Here is a 21,527-nt window from a genome sequence, read left to right as displayed (position 1 = left end):
ACCAGAATCTTCCAAATAACGGCTAATGTTTAATGTGAACTGAGTTGAACTATTAGTAGATTATTGTGGATTTGTGTGATTATGGTGCTTTGTTCAGTTTGTGGTAGTTGAGGTTATGAAATGACAGCAATAGGCTTCCATAATTAACCTCGATTAATCTTTGTGCAGAATTCAGATAGCAATGTCCACATTTAGGATGTTATTTCGAATAACAAGCAGGAAAGATGTTGTTATATACTACAAACACCTAGAAATATGTTTTTATATTTTATATGAGTTACATTTGTAAATGAGATATTTGGCATTTCTTTTTTCTGGGTCTAATGTATGTTCTTGATAATGTTCTTACTACATCCACCTGGTGCAAGTAGACACCCCCACCCCCACACCGCCCTGCCAGTCAATGTAAAACTAATTTTACGTAGTACTAACGACTGGCGTCCAATAGGTTAAGAGAATAAATAATATGGGCGTTATAATCATTCTGATACATATTCTCTGCTATACGTCTTGTTGTATCACTCCCTGGCGAATATGACAATGAAATTTATAATTTGTATTTAAAATTCGGTGTATATAGTGCAGTATTGAATAAACTTCACAACCAACAGTCACAATAATGTCATGTGGGAACAATAGATTACTAGAGTAAGCAGGGGGGCACAAATCAGATACGAGACAACAAACACAACGGCCATGTATGTTAAACAGGAAGTTATTTGACTTGTAAGATATGCGCTAGGAATAGGTATTAGTGCAATGGGGCAACTTCGAGTTCTCAGTTTATTGGTTTATTTTGTAATGTTCAGTGAGTATATTTCTATTTTTTACATTAAATATGATTCTATATATTTAGTTGATTCAAATTGAATGTAATTTAATTTCAAGTGGGGATTAAGGATAATTAGTAAGAGCTGGGGGACTACACCATACACAGACAATAACACAAGATAAATATACGGACAGGCCACAGTATACAGAAATCACAAAGTGAATGGGATGGGTTCCACTGTAAAGTCCCGGCCAGTAGTGATTCAAACTTCACTTTGAAAACTAACCAACAATGACCACAATTTAGATTTGTCTTGATTTTATAATTTTCAGTACATGTTTACAGTACAGTCATCATCGAGAATCCAGTACCCTGTAATGGTCCATTTAACATAACTATTCAGTTTAATACTAGTGTTTCTACATTTGAATGGTACAGAGATGATATTTTCTTTTATGTTTCTGAAATCAGTTTATCGGATACATATACTGTACCGTTTCCTCCTGGTAAGTTATAATATATTTGTTTATAAATCCGTACACAGTTCTAGATATATTTATATTATAATTAATGCTCATGCTTACTATGTCTGGGGTGACCGAAGCTTTGTACAATTCTTGGCCAAGGGACCGAGAGTAGTAGAGAGGGCACTTCGGAGCAATTTTGGAATTCCAGACATTCCAAAGGTCTGACGTCACACATTCCTAAGGTCTGACGTCAGAGCATTCCACAGGTGTTCTATTTATAGTTTGAATATGGTTATTGTTGACTGAACAATGAGGTTATGAATAATAAAAAAGGTATGCAGGTGTTGTATTCTTTGATCGTGTTTGACTTTTGTAACGAGGGTATGGGGTCCACGAATTGTTTATTGGGGGGGTAGGGGAAGATATTTCGCTTTATAGGCAGGTGTGCAGAGGTTACATTGAGTTCACGTCACGCGTAGTTATACCTGCATTAAGGGACAATGACCTCCGCCATTAAGCTTGACAGGTGATTTTGTCGATTTTGTTCTAAGCCAATAGTTTTAATCTACATATTTGTGACAGGGTGTAGTTAAATTTTGGTTTTAAGTTTCGAAAATCTAGGTATAAAAGGGGGGTGATTACACGTTCAAATGTAGAATTGTTTTATGAAGTTGAAAACAAGAGGTTAACATCATGGGTATCGAATTGTATCGAAAGGATATTGGAAATGATTATTTGGTTGTAAAATGTATTTGGCAAGAAGATGTGTGTTATCACATCAGACTGTATGGTTACGGTTTTAAGAGTGATAGATATCCAACACCCAATGGTATCATGTTTTTCGAGCGGCAATGGCAGGCATTGATGAACACTGCCTCAGAGATAGATGAGTATTTACAAAAAAACATTGTAAAGAAATCAGTGCCTATTGGTAATGACGTGTACGTAACGATCGACAACAAATACCCTGGAGTCAACATTCGTAAATTTTGGTGGTGTGAAGAGGAACGAATGCCAAAACCTACCCGAAAGGGTGTTCATTTAAACGTGAAACAATGGGAGGCATTGAAAGTTAGCTTCAAAGAGTTGTGTGAAAATAATTTTACGGGTGAGGAACCACCCCTAGGTGTAGTAGGCTTAGCAAAGACGGAGATTTGTGTATAATTTCTGTCCAACGTATTTTTTATTGGTCGGTCTGTGCGAACCAATAATATAACGAGTTGTATATATATATATAAATAGATGCCTAACTATTGAGTTATCATACGAAACAACATGGCTTCACCCAAGATATCAGATGTTTCAGTCGGTTTGACATTGAGTTTAGGGGACAATGATAATACAACCCCTGAAATATTACTGAAGGCTGGTTATTTAGGGTTGAAGCGTAAAATGGTTTTTAAGATGACATTAAAAGAATGGAGTCGGGTTGTTGATCGTTTCAAAAGATATTTATCCTGTACAAAACCTACCAAATTTGCCATCAACAGTGAGTTAAGCTGTGAACTGGGAACCGCCCGCCAAATGGTTCTGGAGAGAAAAAATGGTAGACAATTGGTGATACCCGAAAAAACCTTTTCCGACCTAACAGGCGTGTCTCGAGTTACAAGATCGTTCAAGCGCGGTCGTTATCATGTGTATGGTTGTTCGCCTGCCAAGTCGGGTCTCGGGGTAAAGGATTGGAGTTTGTTAAAATCTGGACAGACGTGGCACAATACTCCAGAGGAATGTGTTTCTGCAGCAAACAATGAAGGATGGGACCAGCCTGATTGCTACAGCACAGAAGTACGCGTAGAAGGGGTCTACGCCGAAAATCAACTCATTTTCCACGAGGATCTTGTAGATGCGGAGGAACACGTTACACACCTCGTACCGTGCACCATGTGCTCAAAACCTATGCATGTCAATGACGATCATTACTGTCCTGCCGAAAATATACGTACGTTAGTTGTGCAAATATTGGGAGACATGATCAACACGGAGATTTCAAAAAGTGTAACCGGTCGCTGTGAAGGTTGTCTCAACGGTCGTGGAGGGCAGCTTGAACATACATGCCTGGGGATCGACTATTGGTTCGATGAAATCAACTTTGGGGACTTGTACTTCGAATCCTGTTTTCTAGAGTTGAACAAAGATCGTTTTTTACAGATAGCACGATTCGTCCTAGAGATTCGCGATCAGAGCGAAGAGTTGTTTCTACACGCAACGTTGTATTGGAAACCTCAAATCCTAGAATGTGTTCACACGTTGACTAAATAACTTTTTTTTTTTTTTATGATTATAATTTTCATTTTCTATATGTATTACATTTGTACTTTGATATAATAAAAGATTAAACATTTTTAAATGGAATTAGTTATTTTTACCCCGGCTAACGAAATGGATGTAAGGCTAAAGACCCCATTTACATGTATGATATCAGGGCCCACACAATCGGGTAAGAGTCAATTGGTCAGGCGCTTGATTCTAGAACTAACACAAGTTGTCGATCAACCCATAGATCGTATCGTGTGGTGTTACGGTGTTTGGCAACCTTTGTACGAAGAATTAGCGGGTATCGTAGAATTTGTCGAAGGGTTATCCGCTAGTCTAAACCCCAAGGAAAGAACACTATTGATCATTGATGATTTGATGGCCGAGACAACGGACAAAGTATCAAAACTCTTTACCCGCGGAAGTCACCACGAAAATACTTCCGTCATTTATATTGTTCAAAATCTGTTTCATAAAGGTAAACATCACAGGACGATCAGTCTCAATGTCCATTACATGATTATATTTAAGAACCCTCGAGACATGTCTGCTATAACGCAATTAGCCAAGCAGATGTACCCTGGGAAAACTAATTTTGTTCGTGAAAGTTACGAGGACGCTACAAGGAAACCCTATTCGTATTTATTTCTCGATTTGAAGAGTACAACCCCCGACCTTTTGAGACTTCGGAGTAGTATTTTCCCTAGGGATAACCCCACGGTGTACGTACCAAAGGTATAAAAGCAATTGATTTTCGACTGTACCTACACACAGTTGTCCGAAAATAGATAATGTATGGTCTAGATCGTCACGCCAAGCTATTACAAGCACTCAAGCGGGCCAAACCAAGACAGCGAATACATATTATTAAAAACGCAAGTAAACCAGTCATTGACGCATTGTGTGAGTGTTGTCTTAACATCTTGAAAGGGAGAGTTCGACTCTCGGCATACCACAAGAAACGATTGTCGAAACACAAACGTAGTCTAAGACATTTAGCGGACCGTAAAGTCGCCCTGAAACAGAAGAAAAAAATCCTGCAGAGGGGTGGATTTCTTGGTAGCTTGCTAGCACCTCTGGTAGGGATTCTAGGGAGTGTGGTACCTAAAATATTCGGGTTGTAATGGAATTTACTAAAAAGATGGCTCTAGTACCCGAGAGTTTGCTGGAAAATTTGCAAACACCTAAACCCCAGATATTACAGCCACCCTCTGTGAGAAAAGTTTCTGAATTAGACGTCGAAATACGACGCATCCTCGAGGACCCCGAAATGGATGAAAAATATTATCTAAAATACTTAATCATTCAATATTCCATTATTTTGAAAATAAAAACCACACAAAAAATGTTTAGGAAGCAAATTTCTGAGCGTTAATATCCCCGTGAATAATATTATCTAAAATACTAAATCATTCGAGTTACCGTATATCCCCAAAACCTGTAAGAAATAAATTAATTGTTAATTATCATCCTAGTTTATACATGCAATGTGTTCATTTTAGTGTATTTCGTACTTGTTCACTTTTGAGAGTAAATAGCAGTTTTATCAATAATGTTCTCAAATTGCATCAATCACACACCAAACGTCAATTGGGATTAGCTTATCAAACGGGGGAAATTTGTTGCAATAAGAAATACCTATATTCGGACATTGATTTACTATAACATTAATACATCAGCAGTAACTATAAAAAACGTTAAAGGAGCTAAATCGCTAATATTTATGGGACCTAGAAATTGACAGAAATGGGTCGCAACGAATATAATAAGGTAATGTGAATGTATATAAACTGATTTACATTCAATCGTTTCTGTTTTTACCGTAATTTCTAATCAGTTATGTTCGGCGAAATGCGCCAAAGTCTCAATTGAATGACGATCTTTAGCGTCTGGTTATTCCAGTCTAAACCGATGGTATTTATTACGCATGCTGTCCATATAAGAATATAGCATTGACATGACTTGTGGAATATGTCTAGCCTCGGTCTTCGAGTCCCTTGTGCCAAATGGCAAATGTACCAGTGGTAAAATGTTTCTTTTGTCTTGAATATTGGATATCAGAAGCTTATCTATTCCTTGTAAGATCACAAGACCAATGCTGATTTGAATTGACAAATAATTCGTGTTTTCAATGTCGAAGATTTTGATGATATTGAGTTAGAGACTTAGCTACTTTAACAATAATTTTTGTAGATATGGAAAAAAAGATATTGATCACATAGAAATACCAAATTTTTTTTAAAGATATGGAAAAAAGATGTTGATCACATAAAAATACCAAATTTATATTCCATAAATGGTAGATGTAGACATTAAACATACATTATGCAAGGGCTATATCTCCCTATTGCAGGACTTCCTTTAGGCCTGAAATGTTTTCTAAATTATTAATTAGACATTAATTAACTGATCCAAGGCCATAATTAACTGATCCAAGGCCATAATCAACTCTCGATTGCTTCGGATTTCTCAGATATTAAATAGATTAGAACGGTTCAGCCATATTTTAATGGCTGCAATTATTGCAACGTCTTGTCAAACCTTCAAAGGCTAATATCTTCTCTCGCAATAGAGTAATTGGAATGAAAATTTCAAATTATTCACTTTACATTATCTATTGTCGAACTATTATAGCAAGAATGGCTAGCTCTTTATCGAAATCTTACATACTGTATCTTTAAGTTAAAGATAAAAGTTACAAGTTTGTTTTTATATGAAATTTTACAATTTTATAATAATCTACCGGAAATATACATAACAGGGATAAAGCATAACGTTTCCACGATATAATAACCATGAATGTAAGAGAATAAACAACAAACAACACTTCAAAATTCATACGTTCATGGACAAATCTTACCAAGCGGTGCATAGATACGATAAGCATTCATTAAAAATCACAGAGAATATAAAATATGTGACTGGACAAAAATATTACTATATGATATATATGTCCAGACTGAAAAATCTCTGTTCAGACTGATATAATAAAATATCTGCAGTTTATAGGGAACTCTGTAAGATGCACATAAGTATATACCACTGTTTTATTTCGAACAAGTATAAAAACATTTCATTGGAGAGATTAAACATTATTGACATAGATTTATAATGATGTTTAGTTATTTTCGAAAGATATTTACTCGTGAAGTAAGGTTTGTTAAATAATCTCTTCAGTGTTTAATCAATTGTAACGGTGATTTTCCGAGTTGTTTGACTTGAACCGTGAATGTTAAATATGTTTTGTACTAGACAATGTAACGGCATATATATACATTTCGATAATTGCACTTTTATTAAAGTTCAAATGTTCGGGGTGCATATTCCATATGTCGTGAATGCGGCGAGGAAAATGATGCATGCCTATTTTTTAAGTCTTCATAATAAACCATCTAGAAACCTCAATTTAAAGCCGGAAATCAGCTGTATCGCGTTATGGGGAACGGAAGTAATTGTATAAGGTATTAGACAGGGAAAGATTTGTCAATGAATGTCGGTGAAGGGGAAATTTCCAAATAATGTTTAACCCGTTTCATATAAGTTGTGAATAAAAAGGGGTAGCTTATTCCAAACCATATAGCTCATATTGTCTTGATCATCCCTATGTGCGTAAATAATCATCTAATAATGTGTTTAAGTAAATATAGCCTCATGCAACAGAATGACCATATGTTCAGATAGGGAAAAATGCCTCTTCAGACTAAAATATCTGCAGTTTTTCAGAACGACGAAGTCCAGTTAAGTTTATCCACGTAAAAGTAACTCCATCTCGACAAATAACGACACCCCAGTTTGAAAGGTATATTATTTGTGTGCTGGTGATATCAAATGGAAGTACTAAAATGGCTGAAGTATGTCGAATGTACAACCGTCTGTTATCAACACAAGGACGACAGGGTATTACCTTATAGTAGTAAACCAAGCATCCATTTTTTTTAATGCAGTTAAGCCCCCCCCCCCTTTATTATATAATCTGTTACTCTAATGAACTTTTAAAAAAAACGAAAAAAAAAACGAAGAATTAATTTATAAAATTAAAAATGAAATTATAAAATTAAAAATGAATTTATAAGATTAAAATTGAATTTATAAAATTGTAAATGAATGTCATTATAAAATTGAAAATGAATTTATAAAATTAAAAACGAATTTATAAAAATTAAAAATGAATTTATAAAATTAAAAATGAAATTAAAAATGAATTTATAAAATTAAAAATGAATTTATAAAATTAAAAATAAATTTATAAAATTAAAAATGAATTTATAAACTTAAAAATGAATTTATAAAATTAAAAATGAATTTATAAAATCAAAAATGAATTTATAAAGTTAAAAATGAATTTACAAAATTGAAAACAAATTTACAAAAATAAAAATTATTCTACAAATTTAATTTATTTCTTTTTTTTTAAATTGAGGATTATTTTCCAAAATTAAAAATTATTTTCCAAAATTAAAAATTATTTTCCAAAATTTAAAATTATTTTCCGAAATTTAAAATTATTTTCCAAAATTAAAAATTATTTTCCAAAATTAAAAATTATTTTCCTAAATCAAAAATTATTTTCCAAAATTTCGATTTCCATACTCCCCTGGCAATACAATCTTTTGTTCTTCAAGTGCTGCCAGAATCTATTTTTCACTGTCAGAGCATCTAAAATATGGAATAATCTTCTAGATACACACTTAGTCTTCGTTGTGTCATTAGTAACAATAAACAAATTGGAGGGGGGGGGGGGGAACAAGAAAACTAACAAAATTCATACTTTCAAATGAAATCTTTATCATACACATTACGGTATCAGAAATTTAAAATCGAAAAGATTATGACGAATACATATATATTTATATATATATATATAAACAACATATTAACCATGCCAGTATGACAAAATGTGTATTGTTTTCAATACGTTTTAGGTATGCCACTCTAGAATTTCGTTGGATTTCGTAATGGGGTTTTATTATCTTTCGATGACTTGTTGTCGCAGAATCTCCATTTTAAGTTTATGTTCATTCACGATAGCATTGATCTTAGCATTTAACAATGCCAGTCTTAAATCATGCGCAGATGTCCTATTATTTACACTGAATGGTTCGGAAATGATGTCGAGTGGTTGCTGACTGATTACATTCGGATCTACATTACCACCGTGGCGACCGCCACAGTATTCAGTATTATCTGAAAAAAGAAAATATCCAAATACTTTAGTCTAACAAGGACATATCAATATTTTAATTATGTGAATAATTTATGTTGTTGCAATGTATCTAAATCTTTCAAGCAAAAAACAACGTATCCACCGATGCATCTAATGTGTCGTTTTAACATAGTATAGTGTTTTAAGTGGCTTTTAATTACTTACCAAAAGAAGCCCCATTTTCTACGCTTTCACCCGGCCTTTTCTTTGACGTTCTTGTTAGCTTCATTTCGTTTCTTTTAAGATGACGCCAGTAATTCTTTAATTGAGTCGAACTTCTAACAGGGAAATTTGGCTGTGCACAAAAACGTTTTTCAATTTCTTTCCAAGCCTGTTCTTTGAGAGAAACCGATTCTACATCCCTTCGCTTATTATCAATTATATTTAGGAATTCTTTTACCACTGTCAATAGGAATTGTTTCTCGAAATCTGTCATTGAAGGTGAGCGACTTTTTGGGGTATCCATCACGTACAAATTATGTCTGTTGTACTGAGAAAACTTATCACAACTCTACTTTATAAATAATCACAATAATACAATAATAGAAGCATTGCAAAAGAAATTGGCCAGATTATAGTACAAACGGTAGTTGTGTACAATATACACAAGATCTGCTACGTCACACAACGTCTTTCAATGCGACTTTTCCGACAACGATACCATTTCGTCCACGCCGTCAGTTATTTCGCTAGAAAAAATTTTGTGGTAATTCACTGTTTAAACAAATAAGCTTCGAAATCAAGTGTTTTGGCTGACATGTTGTCTATATCCCACTGTTTGACTTTATCTTCTTTGCAATTCCACTCTGTCAGGAATAAATAAGATCTACCCATACTATCAATATAGCTAAAGTCGGCTTTCTTAGCAGCGTCAATACATTCGGCTTTACACTTGTACAACACACGGGAATGTGCCAACTGGATGACTTTTCCATCTAGTATTCCTTTGTATTCCCATCGGTAACCACCACCCAAAGACCCTTTAATCATTCTCATATAGGGGCAGTTTGGTTTATATTTAGCATGTTCGTGGAATGGATCGTCGAATGGCTTCCAATCCTTCAATATCAATTTACAACTGAAACACTGCACACGACCATTATCCCCGAAATAAACAAATCCGGATTCACTTAACTTGTAAGGTGATGGATGAACATGGGTCCATTGGTTGTCAAACGTGGCTAGACGATTATTATACTCAATGTACTCAGACATGACCGTCTAGTAATGATGCTTGGTGTGGTGTGTGTGGTGTGTGGTGTGTGTGTGGCTGTGTGTATGGTGTATATCGGGGCCAAACATCTGAAGGTACAATTACCACAAAATTTGTCCTAGCGAAATACCTGATGGGTGTGTGTATGGTGTATATTGGGGCCAAACATCTGAAGATACAATTACCACAAAATTTTTTCTAGCGAAATAACTGACGGCGTGGACGAAATGGTATCGTTGTCGGAAAAGTCGCATTGAAAGACGTTGTGTGACGTAGCAGATCTTGTGTATATTGTACACAACTACCGTTTGTACTATAATCTGGCCAATTTCTTTTGCAATGCTTCTATTATTGTATTATTGTGATTATTTATAAAGTAGAGTTGTGATAAGTTTTCTCAGTACAACAGACATAATTTGTACGTGATGGATACCCCAAAAAGTCGCTCACCTTCAATGACAGATTTCGAGAAACAATTCCTATTGACAGTGGTAAAAGAATTCCTAAATATAATTGATAATAAGCGAAGGGATGTAGAATCGGTTTCTCTCAAAGAACAGGCTTGGAAAGAAATTGAAAAACGTTTCTGTGCACAGCCAAATTTCCCTGTTAGAAGTTCGACTCAATTAAAGAATTACTGGCGTCATCTTAAAAGAAACGAAATGAAGCTAACAAGAACGTCAAAGAAAAGGCCGGGTGAAAGCGTAAAAAATGGGGCTTCTTTTGGTAAGTAATTAAAAGCCACTTAAAACACTATACTATGTTAAAACGACACATTAGATGCATCGGTGGATACGTTGTTTTTTGCTTGAAAGATTTAGATACATTGCAACAACATAAATTATTCACATAATTAAAATATTGATATGTCCTTGTTAGACTAAACTATTTGGATATTTTCTTTTTTCAGATAATACTGAATACTGTGGCGGTCGCCACGGTGGTAATGTAGATCCGAATGTAATCAGTCAGCAACCACTCGACATCATTTCCGAATCATTCAGTGTAAATAATAGGACATCTGCGCATGATTTAAGACTGGCATTGTTAAATGCTAAGATCAATGCTATCGTGAATGAACATAAACTTAAAATGGAGATTCTGCGACAACAAGTCATCGAAAGATAATAAAACCCCATTACGAAATCCAACGAAATTCTAGAGTGGCATACCTAAAACGTATTGAAAACAATACACATTTTGTCATACTGGCATGGTTAATATGTTGTTTATATATATATATAAATATATATGTATTCGTCATAATCTTTTCGATTTTAAATTTCTGATACCGTAATGTGTATAATAAAGATTTCATTTGAAAGTATGAATTTTGTTAGTTTTCTTGTTCCCCCCCCCCTCCAATTTGTTTATTGTTACTAATGACACAACGAAGACTAAGTGTGTATCTAGAAGATTATTCCATATTTTAGATGCTCTGACAGTGAAAAATAGATTCTGGCAGCACTTGAAGAACAAAAGATTGTATTGCCAGGGGAGTATGGAAATCGAAATTTTGGAAAATAATTTTTGATTTTGGAAAATAATTTTTAATTTTGGAAAATAATTTTTAATTTTGGAAAATAATTTTTAATTTTGGAAAATAATCCTCAATTTAAAAAAAAAGAAATAAATTAAATTTGTAGAATAATTTTTATTTTTGTAAATTTGTTTTCAATTTTGTAAATTCATTTTTAACTTTATAAATTCATTTTTGATTTTATAAATTCATTTTTAATTTTATAAATTCATTTTTAAGTTTATAAATTCATTTTTAATTTTATAAATTCATTTTTAATTTTATAAATTCATTTTTAATTTTATAAATTCATTTTTAATTTCATTTTTAATTTTATAAATTCATTTTTAATTTTTATGAATTCGTTTTTAATTTTATAAATTCATTTTCAATTTTATAATGACATTCATTTACAATTTTATAAATTCAATTTTAATCTTATAAATTCATTTTTAATTTTATAATTTCATTTTTAATTTTATAAATTAATTCTTCGTTTTTTTTTTTCGTTTTTTTTAAAAGTTCATTAGAGTAACAGATTATATAATAAAGGGGGGGGGGGGGCTTAACTGCATTTAAAAAAATGGATGCTTGGTTTACTACTATAAGGGAATACCCTGTCGTCCTTGTGTTGATAACAGACGGTTGTACATTCGACATACTTCAGCCATTTTAGTACTTCCATTTGATATCACCAGCACACAAATAATATACCTTTCAAACTGGGGTGTCGTTATTTGTCGAGATGGAGTTACTTTTACGTGGATAAACTTAACTGGACTTCGTCGTTCTGCAAAACTGCAGATATTTTAGTCTGAAGAGGCATTTTTCCCTATCTGAACATATGGTCATTCTGTTGCATGAGGCTATATTTACTTAAACACATTATTAGATGATTATTTACGCACATAGGGATGATCAAGACAATATGAGCTATATGGTTTGGAATAAGCTACCCCTTTTTATTCACAACTTATATGAAACGGGTTAAACATTATTTGGAAATTTCCCCTTCACCGACATTCATTGACAAATCTTTCCCTGTCTAATACCTTATACAATTACTTCCATTCCCCATAACGCGATACAGCTGATTTCCGGCTTTAAATTGAGGTTTCTAGATGGTTTATTATGAAGACTTAAAAAATAGGCATGCATCATTTTCCTCGCCGCATTCACGACATATGGAATATGCACCCCGAACATTTGAACTTTAATAAAAGTGCAATTATCGAAATGTATATATATGCCGTTACATTGTCTAGTACAAAACATATTTAACATTCACGGTTCAAGTCAAACAACTCGGAAAATCACCGTTACAATTGATTAAACACTGAAGAGATTATTTAACAAACCTTACTTCACGAGTAAATATCTTTCGAAAATAACTAAACATCATTATAAATCTATGTCAATAATGTTTAATCTCTCCAATGAAATGTTTTTATACTTGTTCGAAATAAAACAGTGGTATATACTTATGTGCATCTTACAGAGTTCCCTATAAACTGCAGATATTTTATTATATCAGTCTGAACAGAGATTTTTCAGTCTGGACATATATATCATATAGTAATATTTTTGTCCAGTCACATATTTTATATTCTCTGTGATTTTTAATGAATGCTTATCGTATCTATGCACCGATTGGTAAGATTTTTCCATGAACGTATGAATTTTGAAGTGTTGTTTGTTGTTTATTCACTTACATTCATGGTTATTATATCGTGGAAACGTTATGCTTTATCCCTGTTATGTATATTTCCGGTAGATTATTATAAAATTGTAAAATTTCATATAAAAACAAACTTGTAACTTTTATCTTTAACTTAAAGATACAGTATGTAAGATTTCGATAAAGAGCTAGCCATTCTTGCTATAATAGTTCGACAATAGATAATGTAAAGTGAATAATTTGAAATTTTCATTCCAATTACTCTATTGCGAGAGAAGATATTAGCCTTTGAAGGTTTGACAAGACGTTGCAATAATTGCAGCCATTACAATATGGCTGAACCGTTCTAATCTATTTAATATCTGAGAAATCCGAAGCAATCGAGAGTTGATTATGGCCTTGGATCAGTTAATTATGGCCTTGGATCAGTTAATTAATGTCTAATTAATAATTTAGAAAACATTTCAGGCCTAAAGGAAGTCCTGCAATAGGGAGATATAGCCCTTGCATAATGTATGTTTAATGTCTACATCTACCATTTATGGAATATAAATTTGGTATTTTTATGTGATCAACATCTTTTTTCCATATCTTTAAAAAAAATTTGGTATTTCTATGTGATCAATATCTTTTTTTCCATATCTACAAAAATTATTGTTAAAGTAGCTAAGTCTCTAACTCAATATCATCAAAATCTTCGACATTGAAAACACGAATTATTTGTCAATTCAAATCAGCATTGGTCTTGTGATCTTACAAGGAATAGATGAGCTTCTGATATCCAATATTCAAGACAAAAGAAACATTTTACCACTGGTACATTTGCCATTTGGCACAAGGGACTCGAAGACCGAGGCTAGACATATTCCACAAGTCATGTCAATGCTATATTCTTATATGGAGAGCATGCGTAATAAATACCATCGGTTTAGACTGGAATAACCAGACGCTAAAGATCGTCATTCAATTGAGACTTTGGCGCATTTCGCCGAACATAACTGATTAGAAATTACGGTAAAAACAGAAACGATTGAATGTAAATCAGTTTATATACATTCACATTACCTTATTATATTCGTTGCGACCCATTTCTGTCAATTTCTAGGTCCCATAACTATTAGCGATTTAGCTCCTTTAACGTTTTTTATAGTTACTGCTGATGTATTAATGTTATAGTAAATCAATGTCCGAATATAGGTATTTCTTATTGCAACAAATTTCCCCCGTTTGATAAGCTAATCCCAATTGACGTTTGGTGTGTGATTGATGCAATTTGAGAACATTATTGATAAAACTGCTATTTACTCTCAAAAGTGACCAAGTACGAAATACACTAAAATGAACACATTGCATGTATAAACTAGGATGATAATTAACAATTAATTTATTTCTTACAGGTTTTGGGGATATACGGTAACTCGAATGATTTAGTATTTTAGATAATATTATTCACGGGGATATTAACGCTCAGAAATTTGCTTCCTAAACATTTTTTGTGTGGTTTTTATTTTCAAAATAATGGAATATTGAATGATTAAGTATTTTAGATAATATTTTTCATCCATTTCGGGGTCCTCGAGGATGCGTCGTATTTCGACGTCTAATTCAGAAACTTTTCTCACAGAGGGTGGCTGTAATATCTGGGGTTTAGGTGTTTGCAAATTTTCCAGCAAACTCTCGGGTACTAGAGCCATCTTTTTAGTAAATTCCATTACAACCCGAATATTTTAGGTACCACACTCCCTAGAATCCCTACCAGAGGTGCTAGCAAGCTACCAAGAAATCCACCCCTCTGCAGGATTTTTTTCTTCTGTTTCAGGGCGACTTTACGGTCCGCTAAATGTCTTAGACTACGTTTGTGTTTCGACAATCGTTTCTTGTGGTATGCCGAGAGTCGAACTCTCCCTTTCAAGATGTTAAGACAACACTCACACAATGCGTCAATGACTGGTTTACTTGCGTTTTTAATAATATGTATTCGCTGTCTTGGTTTGGCCCGCTTGAGTGCTTGTAATAGCTTGGCGTGACGATCTAGACCATACATTATCTATTTTCGGACAACTGTGTGTAGGTACAGTCGAAAATCAATTGCTTTTATACCTTTGGTACGTACACCGTGGGGTTATCCCTAGGGAAAATACTACTCCGAAGTCTCAAAAGGTCGGGGGTTGTACTCTTCAAATCGAGAAATAAATACGAATAGGGTTTCCTTGTAGCGTCCTCGTAACTTTCACGAACAAAATTAGTTTTCCCAGGGTACATCTGCTTGGCTAATTGCGTTATAGCAGACATGTCTCGAGGGTTCTTAAATATAATCATGTAATGGACATTGAGACTGATCGTCCTGTGATGTTTACCTTTATGAAACAGATTTTGAACAATATAAATGACGGAAGTATTTTCGTGGTGACTTCCGCGGGTAAAGAGTTTTGATACTTTGTCCGTTGTCTCGGCCATCAAATCATCAATGATCAATAGTGTTCTTTCCTTGGGGTTTAGACTAGCGGATAACCCTTCGACAAATTCTACGATACCCGCTAATTCTTCGTACAAAGGTTGCCAAACACCGTAACACCACACGATACGATCTATGGGTTGATCGACAACTTGTGTTAGTTCTAGAATCAAGCGCCTGACCAATTGACTCTTACCCGATTGTGTGGGCCCTGATATCATACATGTAAATGGGGTCTTTAGCCTTACATCCATTTCGTTAGCCGGGGTAAAAATAACTAATTCCATTTAAAAATGTTTAATCTTTTATTATACAAAGTACAAATGTAATACATATAGAAAATGAAAATTATAATCATAAAAAAAAAAAAAAAGTTATTTAGTCAACGTGTGAACACATTCTAGGATTTGAGGTTTCCAATACAACGTTGCGTGTAGAAACAACTCTTCGCTCTGATCGCGAATCTCTGGGACGAATCGTGCTATCTGTAAAAAACGATCTTTGTTCAACTCTAGAAAACAGGATTCGAAGTACAAGTCCCCAAAGTTGATTTCATCGAACCAATAGTCGATCCCCAGGCATGTATGTTCAAGCTGCCCTCCACGACCGTTGAGACAACCTTCACAGCGACCGGTTACACTTTTTGAAATCTCCGTGTTGATCATGTCTCCCAATATTTGCACAACTAACGTACGTATATTTTCGGCAGGACAGTAATGATCGTCATTGACATGCATAGGTTTTGAGCACATGGTGCACGGTACGAGGTGTGTAACGTGTTCCTCCGCATCTACAAGATCCTCGTGGAAAATGAGTTGATTTTCGGCGTAGACCCCTTCTACGCGTACTTCTGTGCTGTAGCAATCAGGCTGGTCCCATCCTTCATTGTTTGCTGCAGAAACACATTCCTCTGGAGTATTGTGCCACGTCTGTCCAGATTTTAACAAACTCCAATCCTTTACCCCGAGACCCGACTTGGCAGGCGAACAACCATACACATGATAACGACCGCGCTTGAACGATCTTGTAACTCGAGACACGCCTGTTAGGTCGGAAAAGGTTTTTTCGGGTATCACCAATTGTCTACCATTTTTTCTCTCCAGAACCATTTGGCGGGCGGTTCCCAGTTCACAGCTTAACTCACTGTTGATGGCAAATTTGGTAGGTTTTGTACAGGATAAATATCTTTTGAAACGATCAACAACCCGACTCCATTCTTTTAATGTCATCTTAAAAACCATTTTACGCTTCAACCCTAAATAACCAGCCTTCAGTAATATTTCAGGGGTTGTATTATCATTGTCCCCTAAACTCAATGTCAAACCGACTGAAACATCTGATATCTTGGGTGAAGCCATGTTGTTTCGTATGATAACTCAATAGTTAGGCATCTATTTATATATATATATACAACTCGTTATATTATTGGTTCGCACAGACCGACCAATAAAAAATACGTTGGACAGAAATTATACACAAATCTCCGTCTTTGCTAAGCCTACTACACCTAGGGGTGGTTCCTCACCCGTAAAATTATTTTCACACAACTCTTTGAAGCTAACTTTCAATGCCTCCCATTGTTTCACGTTTAAATGAACACCCTTTCGGGTAGGTTTTGGCATTCGTTCCTCTTCACACCACCAAAATTTACGAATGTTGACTCCAGGGTATTTGTTGTCGATCGTTACGTACACGTCATTACCAATAGGCACTGATTTCTTTACAATGTTTTTTTGTAAATACTCATCTATCTCTGAGGCAGTGTTCATCAATGCCTGCCATTGCCGCTCGAAAAACATGATACCATTGGGTGTTGGATATCTATCACTCTTAAAACCGTAACCATACAGTCTGATGTGATAACACACATCTTCTTGCCAAATACATTTTACAACCAAATAATCATTTCCAATATCCTTTCGATACAATTCGATACTCATGATGTTAACCTCTTGTTTTCAACTTCATAAAACAATTCTACATTTGAACGTGTAATCACCCCCCTTTTATACCTAGATTTTCGAAACTTAAAACCAAAATTTAACTACACCCTGTCACAAATATGTAGATTAAAACTATTGGCTTAGAAAAAAATCGACAAAATCACCTGTCAAGCTTAATGGCGGAGGTCATTGTCCCTTAATGCAGGTATAACTACGCGTGACGTGAACTCAATGTAACCTCTGCACACCTGCCTATAAAGCGAAATATCTTCCCCTACCCCCCCAATAAACAATTCGTGGACCCCATACCCTCGTTACAAAAGTCAAACACGATCAAAGAATACAACACCTGCATACCTTTTTTATTATTCATAACCTCATTGTTCAGTCAACAATAACCATATTCAAACTATAAATAGAACACCTGTGGAATGCTCTGACGTCAGACCTTAGGAATGTGTGACGTCAGACCTTTGGAATGTCTGGAATTCCAAAATTGCTCCGAAGTGCCCTCTCTACTACTACCGAGCCCTAAAGAAAAGGGCTTATCATCGGAATTTTCAAAAGTGTCGCATGGATAATAATAATAATAATAATAATAATAATATATGCATTTATATCGCGCTGACATTCACAACTGATATTGTACCAACATTAAATATACATTATGCAAAATGGATAATTTGACAATTTCATTCAAATTACTCTTATTGGAAGCGAAGATGTTAGCCTTTGAAGACTTGACAAGACGTGTACTGCAGGTTGTTCGAAGCTCCTATATTTTTAAATTAAATCAAAATTTGACTGAACCGTTCTAATCTATTTAATATCCTTTGCCATCGAGAATTGATTATGGTCTGGATAAGTTAATTAATGTCTAATTAAAAATTAAGATAACATTTCAGGCCTAAAGAAAGACCTGCACTAGTCAGATTTAGCTCTTGCATAGTGTATTTATGAGGGGTGATAGTAACTGAGGAAATTACACTTTTAAATGATGTTAACTATATATACATAAAGAGAAGCATTTTCTCAAATCATAAATGATGACCTAAACAGAAGAGGGATTTTAATAAATATTATAAGTTAAAATATTTATAAATATATGTAAAGGTAACCACAGTTATGCCATCAATAAACCCAGTTGCACTTTAAAACAATAAAATAATTACTCTGCGAGCCATAAGGTAACCAGAAAATAAAGACTCTCCTAGTTATTGAGTCAACTGGCGTGGTTTTGATTCCCCGGTTGTACGTGACAAGGAGTAGGGTCGCCTGTCCAACCTCGTGGGTTTTCTCCGGGTCCTCCGGTTTCCTCCCACTGCTAAAGACCCTACGCGCAAGCTAATTATGGAAATAAAATTGAACTATTATGTTAGTCCCGAAATGACCTGGTGTGTGTCGAGTGGACGTTAAACCCCATTTATATCTCTCTCTCTCTCTCTCTTCCCCCTCTCTCTCTCTCCTAGTCATAAATGGTAACCTGAAAATTAATTAATAAGCAGCAATAAAATCAGGTTTAACGTTTAATTTGATATTCCATTTTAGATCCACCAACCATTCCTGATGACCAAAACGAAGGTAATTAACTGACTTTAACCTGTTATCTATACAAGACATGGGTTCGATACCAGGCTTGTGGGTGTTAAATAGTAAGATGTCGTAATATGTAGCCCTGAGAAGTGGGTCGGTGCTCATCTTTAATTATACAAAACAAATTGTAACATTTGTACATACCTTGGATACAGATTGAATTCGAGCAGTGTAAATAGACATGTGAACTTGGAAATTGCAATGGCGTTTGACGACATGTAATTATTCCTCTCTGGAAATGATTTGTGTTTGCACATTCATATTTTGTGGGTTAGTACCCATCCATACGGTGAGTCTATGAGACAGTCTCAACACAGGTTAGTGCCCATCCATATACGGTAAGTCTATGGGACATTGTCAACACAGGTTAGTACCCATCCATATAGGGTGAGTCTATGAGACAGTCTCAACATGGGTTAGTACTCATACATATACGGTAAGTTTATGAGACAGTCTCAACATGGGTTAGTATTCATCCATATACGGTGAGTCTATGAGACAGTCTCAACATGAGTTAGTACCCATCCATATACGGTAAGTCTATGGGACAGCGCACTCATTCATATACGGTAAGACTATGGGACAGTCTCAACATGGGTTAGTACCCATCCATATACGGTAAGTCTATGGGTAAGTCTCAACATGGGTTAGTACCCATCCATATACGGTAAGTCTATGGGGCAGTTTCAACATAGGTTAGTACTCATCCATATACGGTAAGTCTATGGGACAGTCTCAACATGGTTTAGTACCCATCAATATACGGTAAGTCTATGGGACAGTCTCAACATGTAATTCCTGACATTGTGTATTCATTATCATTATTTACATAACATATATCAATTATATCTTGGCACAATTATTTATCACCCAATAATACATTCTACAGTAGATATCGCTTGTGTGATAATTTTCATAATCTTCTGCGATATCTCCTTAGGAGATTAATTTGATTGGTCAGTTAAAAAGGAACTATTTTTTTATTATTTTCAAAGAAAAGTTAATTCCTTATTAAAAGTACCTTTTTTTTTATTAAAAATGAACTATTTTTATTTATTTGACCTTGATGGAAACACTTCTCAATATAAAGGATTTGTAATGGTTGAATTGCGGTCAAAAAATGATGTATCACTACGCCGTAATGTAATCAAGTTCAGTAAAAGTAAAATCTATTGCAAAGAATTATATTTATTTATTTGTTGACTTGTGTTGATATTTTTGACATCAAAAATGACTCGTAGGAAATTCTCTATATAAACAAAGTGAAACTCGTGAACACAATAGGCGTGAAAAAATGGTTACAGTTTATTCACCCTATTTGTCGCGTTAGCCATATCAATTAGGTGATGTAATTGCAAGTAAAACAGATCATTATTCCATCAAATCGACGTTTATATATTTGTCACAACTCGTTGTATTTTGTCACAAAAATGCAAAAAAAGATAATAATGAGAGACTTTATATTTGTAGATTGCTTTACCTGCAAATTTTGCATCCCAACAATTGCAGTTATAGTGGTTCTGATTGTTCTGGCTATATTATTAATCATACATTTCAGGTTTTCCGGTAAAAATTGGATTACTTAAGATATGGATTTTAATTGAGTATTTAATAAAACTTCAATTTTACAACGTTGTCCGTTTTTTATATATAAATTGCTATTTAAGCGAAAAAAATCATCCAACGAGAGTATCTCATATATTATCTGTCTATTAACCTTTTAGCCCAGCCACATGGTGCATATCTTTAACTGCAGGTGAAAAGCGGAGCATTACATTAGATGTGGCTTTGGGTTGTTTTAATGGTATACTTCTAGCTGCTGTGATAACATGTACTGTTTTTGTTTCTACAGGAATAGGTAAATATCCGTACAGAAAAATTTGACATAGACAAAATATATTTTTATTTTGCGCACTTAAAGACCATATAACATAATTTACCCCGTGTTAGTCGCATTCTTCACAAAACAACACGGTGTCAACCATGTTTGCAGTAACAATAATTGCAAAAATGATTAATATAGCACTTTTCACCATGATGATTCACCCGATTAGATTTTATTACATACTTCGAGAAGGTATTGTTTTATTAATCAACAAACACCTTCTCGAAGTATGTAATAAAATCTAATCGGGTGGATGATTGCCAGATTCATTATTGGTGTATTCATCATGCACGTTATCATCAACAACATCATTATTGGTGTATTCATCACCCATGTTATCACCAGCAACATCATTTTCACACTCATTCGTACGGTTGTTCTTTTGTCATTATTGACTTTTAATTGTTATCGTTTTTACAAAGTGTTATAAAGACTGTGAAGCTTGTTGGAAAGCTGCTATTGGTGTTGATGTTGTAGCGTTCCTGTTGGTGGTTGGTGTTGTAATAGAGCTGATTCGATGTTATCACGCGAAATGCTGTTAATTGC

At 34.5% G+C, this 21,527-nt stretch overlaps 1 long non-coding RNA gene across 1 annotated transcript; it reads left to right on the top strand.

Annotated features, from left to right (window-relative positions):
- The first annotated feature begins 556 nt into the window (after positions 1-556).
- On the top strand, positions 557-20,745 carry LOC126810275 (uncharacterized). The gene is made up of 4 exons (XR_007675130.2): positions 557-808; positions 1,105-1,278; positions 19,052-19,084; positions 20,655-20,745. It is a non-coding gene; the product is annotated as an uncharacterized LOC126810275 (long non-coding RNA).
- The last annotated feature ends 782 nt before the right edge of the window (positions 20,746-21,527 follow it).

Source organism: Patella vulgata, chromosome 2, assembly GCF_932274485.2.
Source record: "Patella vulgata chromosome 2, xgPatVulg1.2, whole genome shotgun sequence".
Taxonomy (NCBI): Eukaryota; Metazoa; Mollusca; class Gastropoda; family Patellidae; genus Patella; species Patella vulgata.
This window is presented reverse-complemented; position numbering and strand designations above follow the sequence as displayed.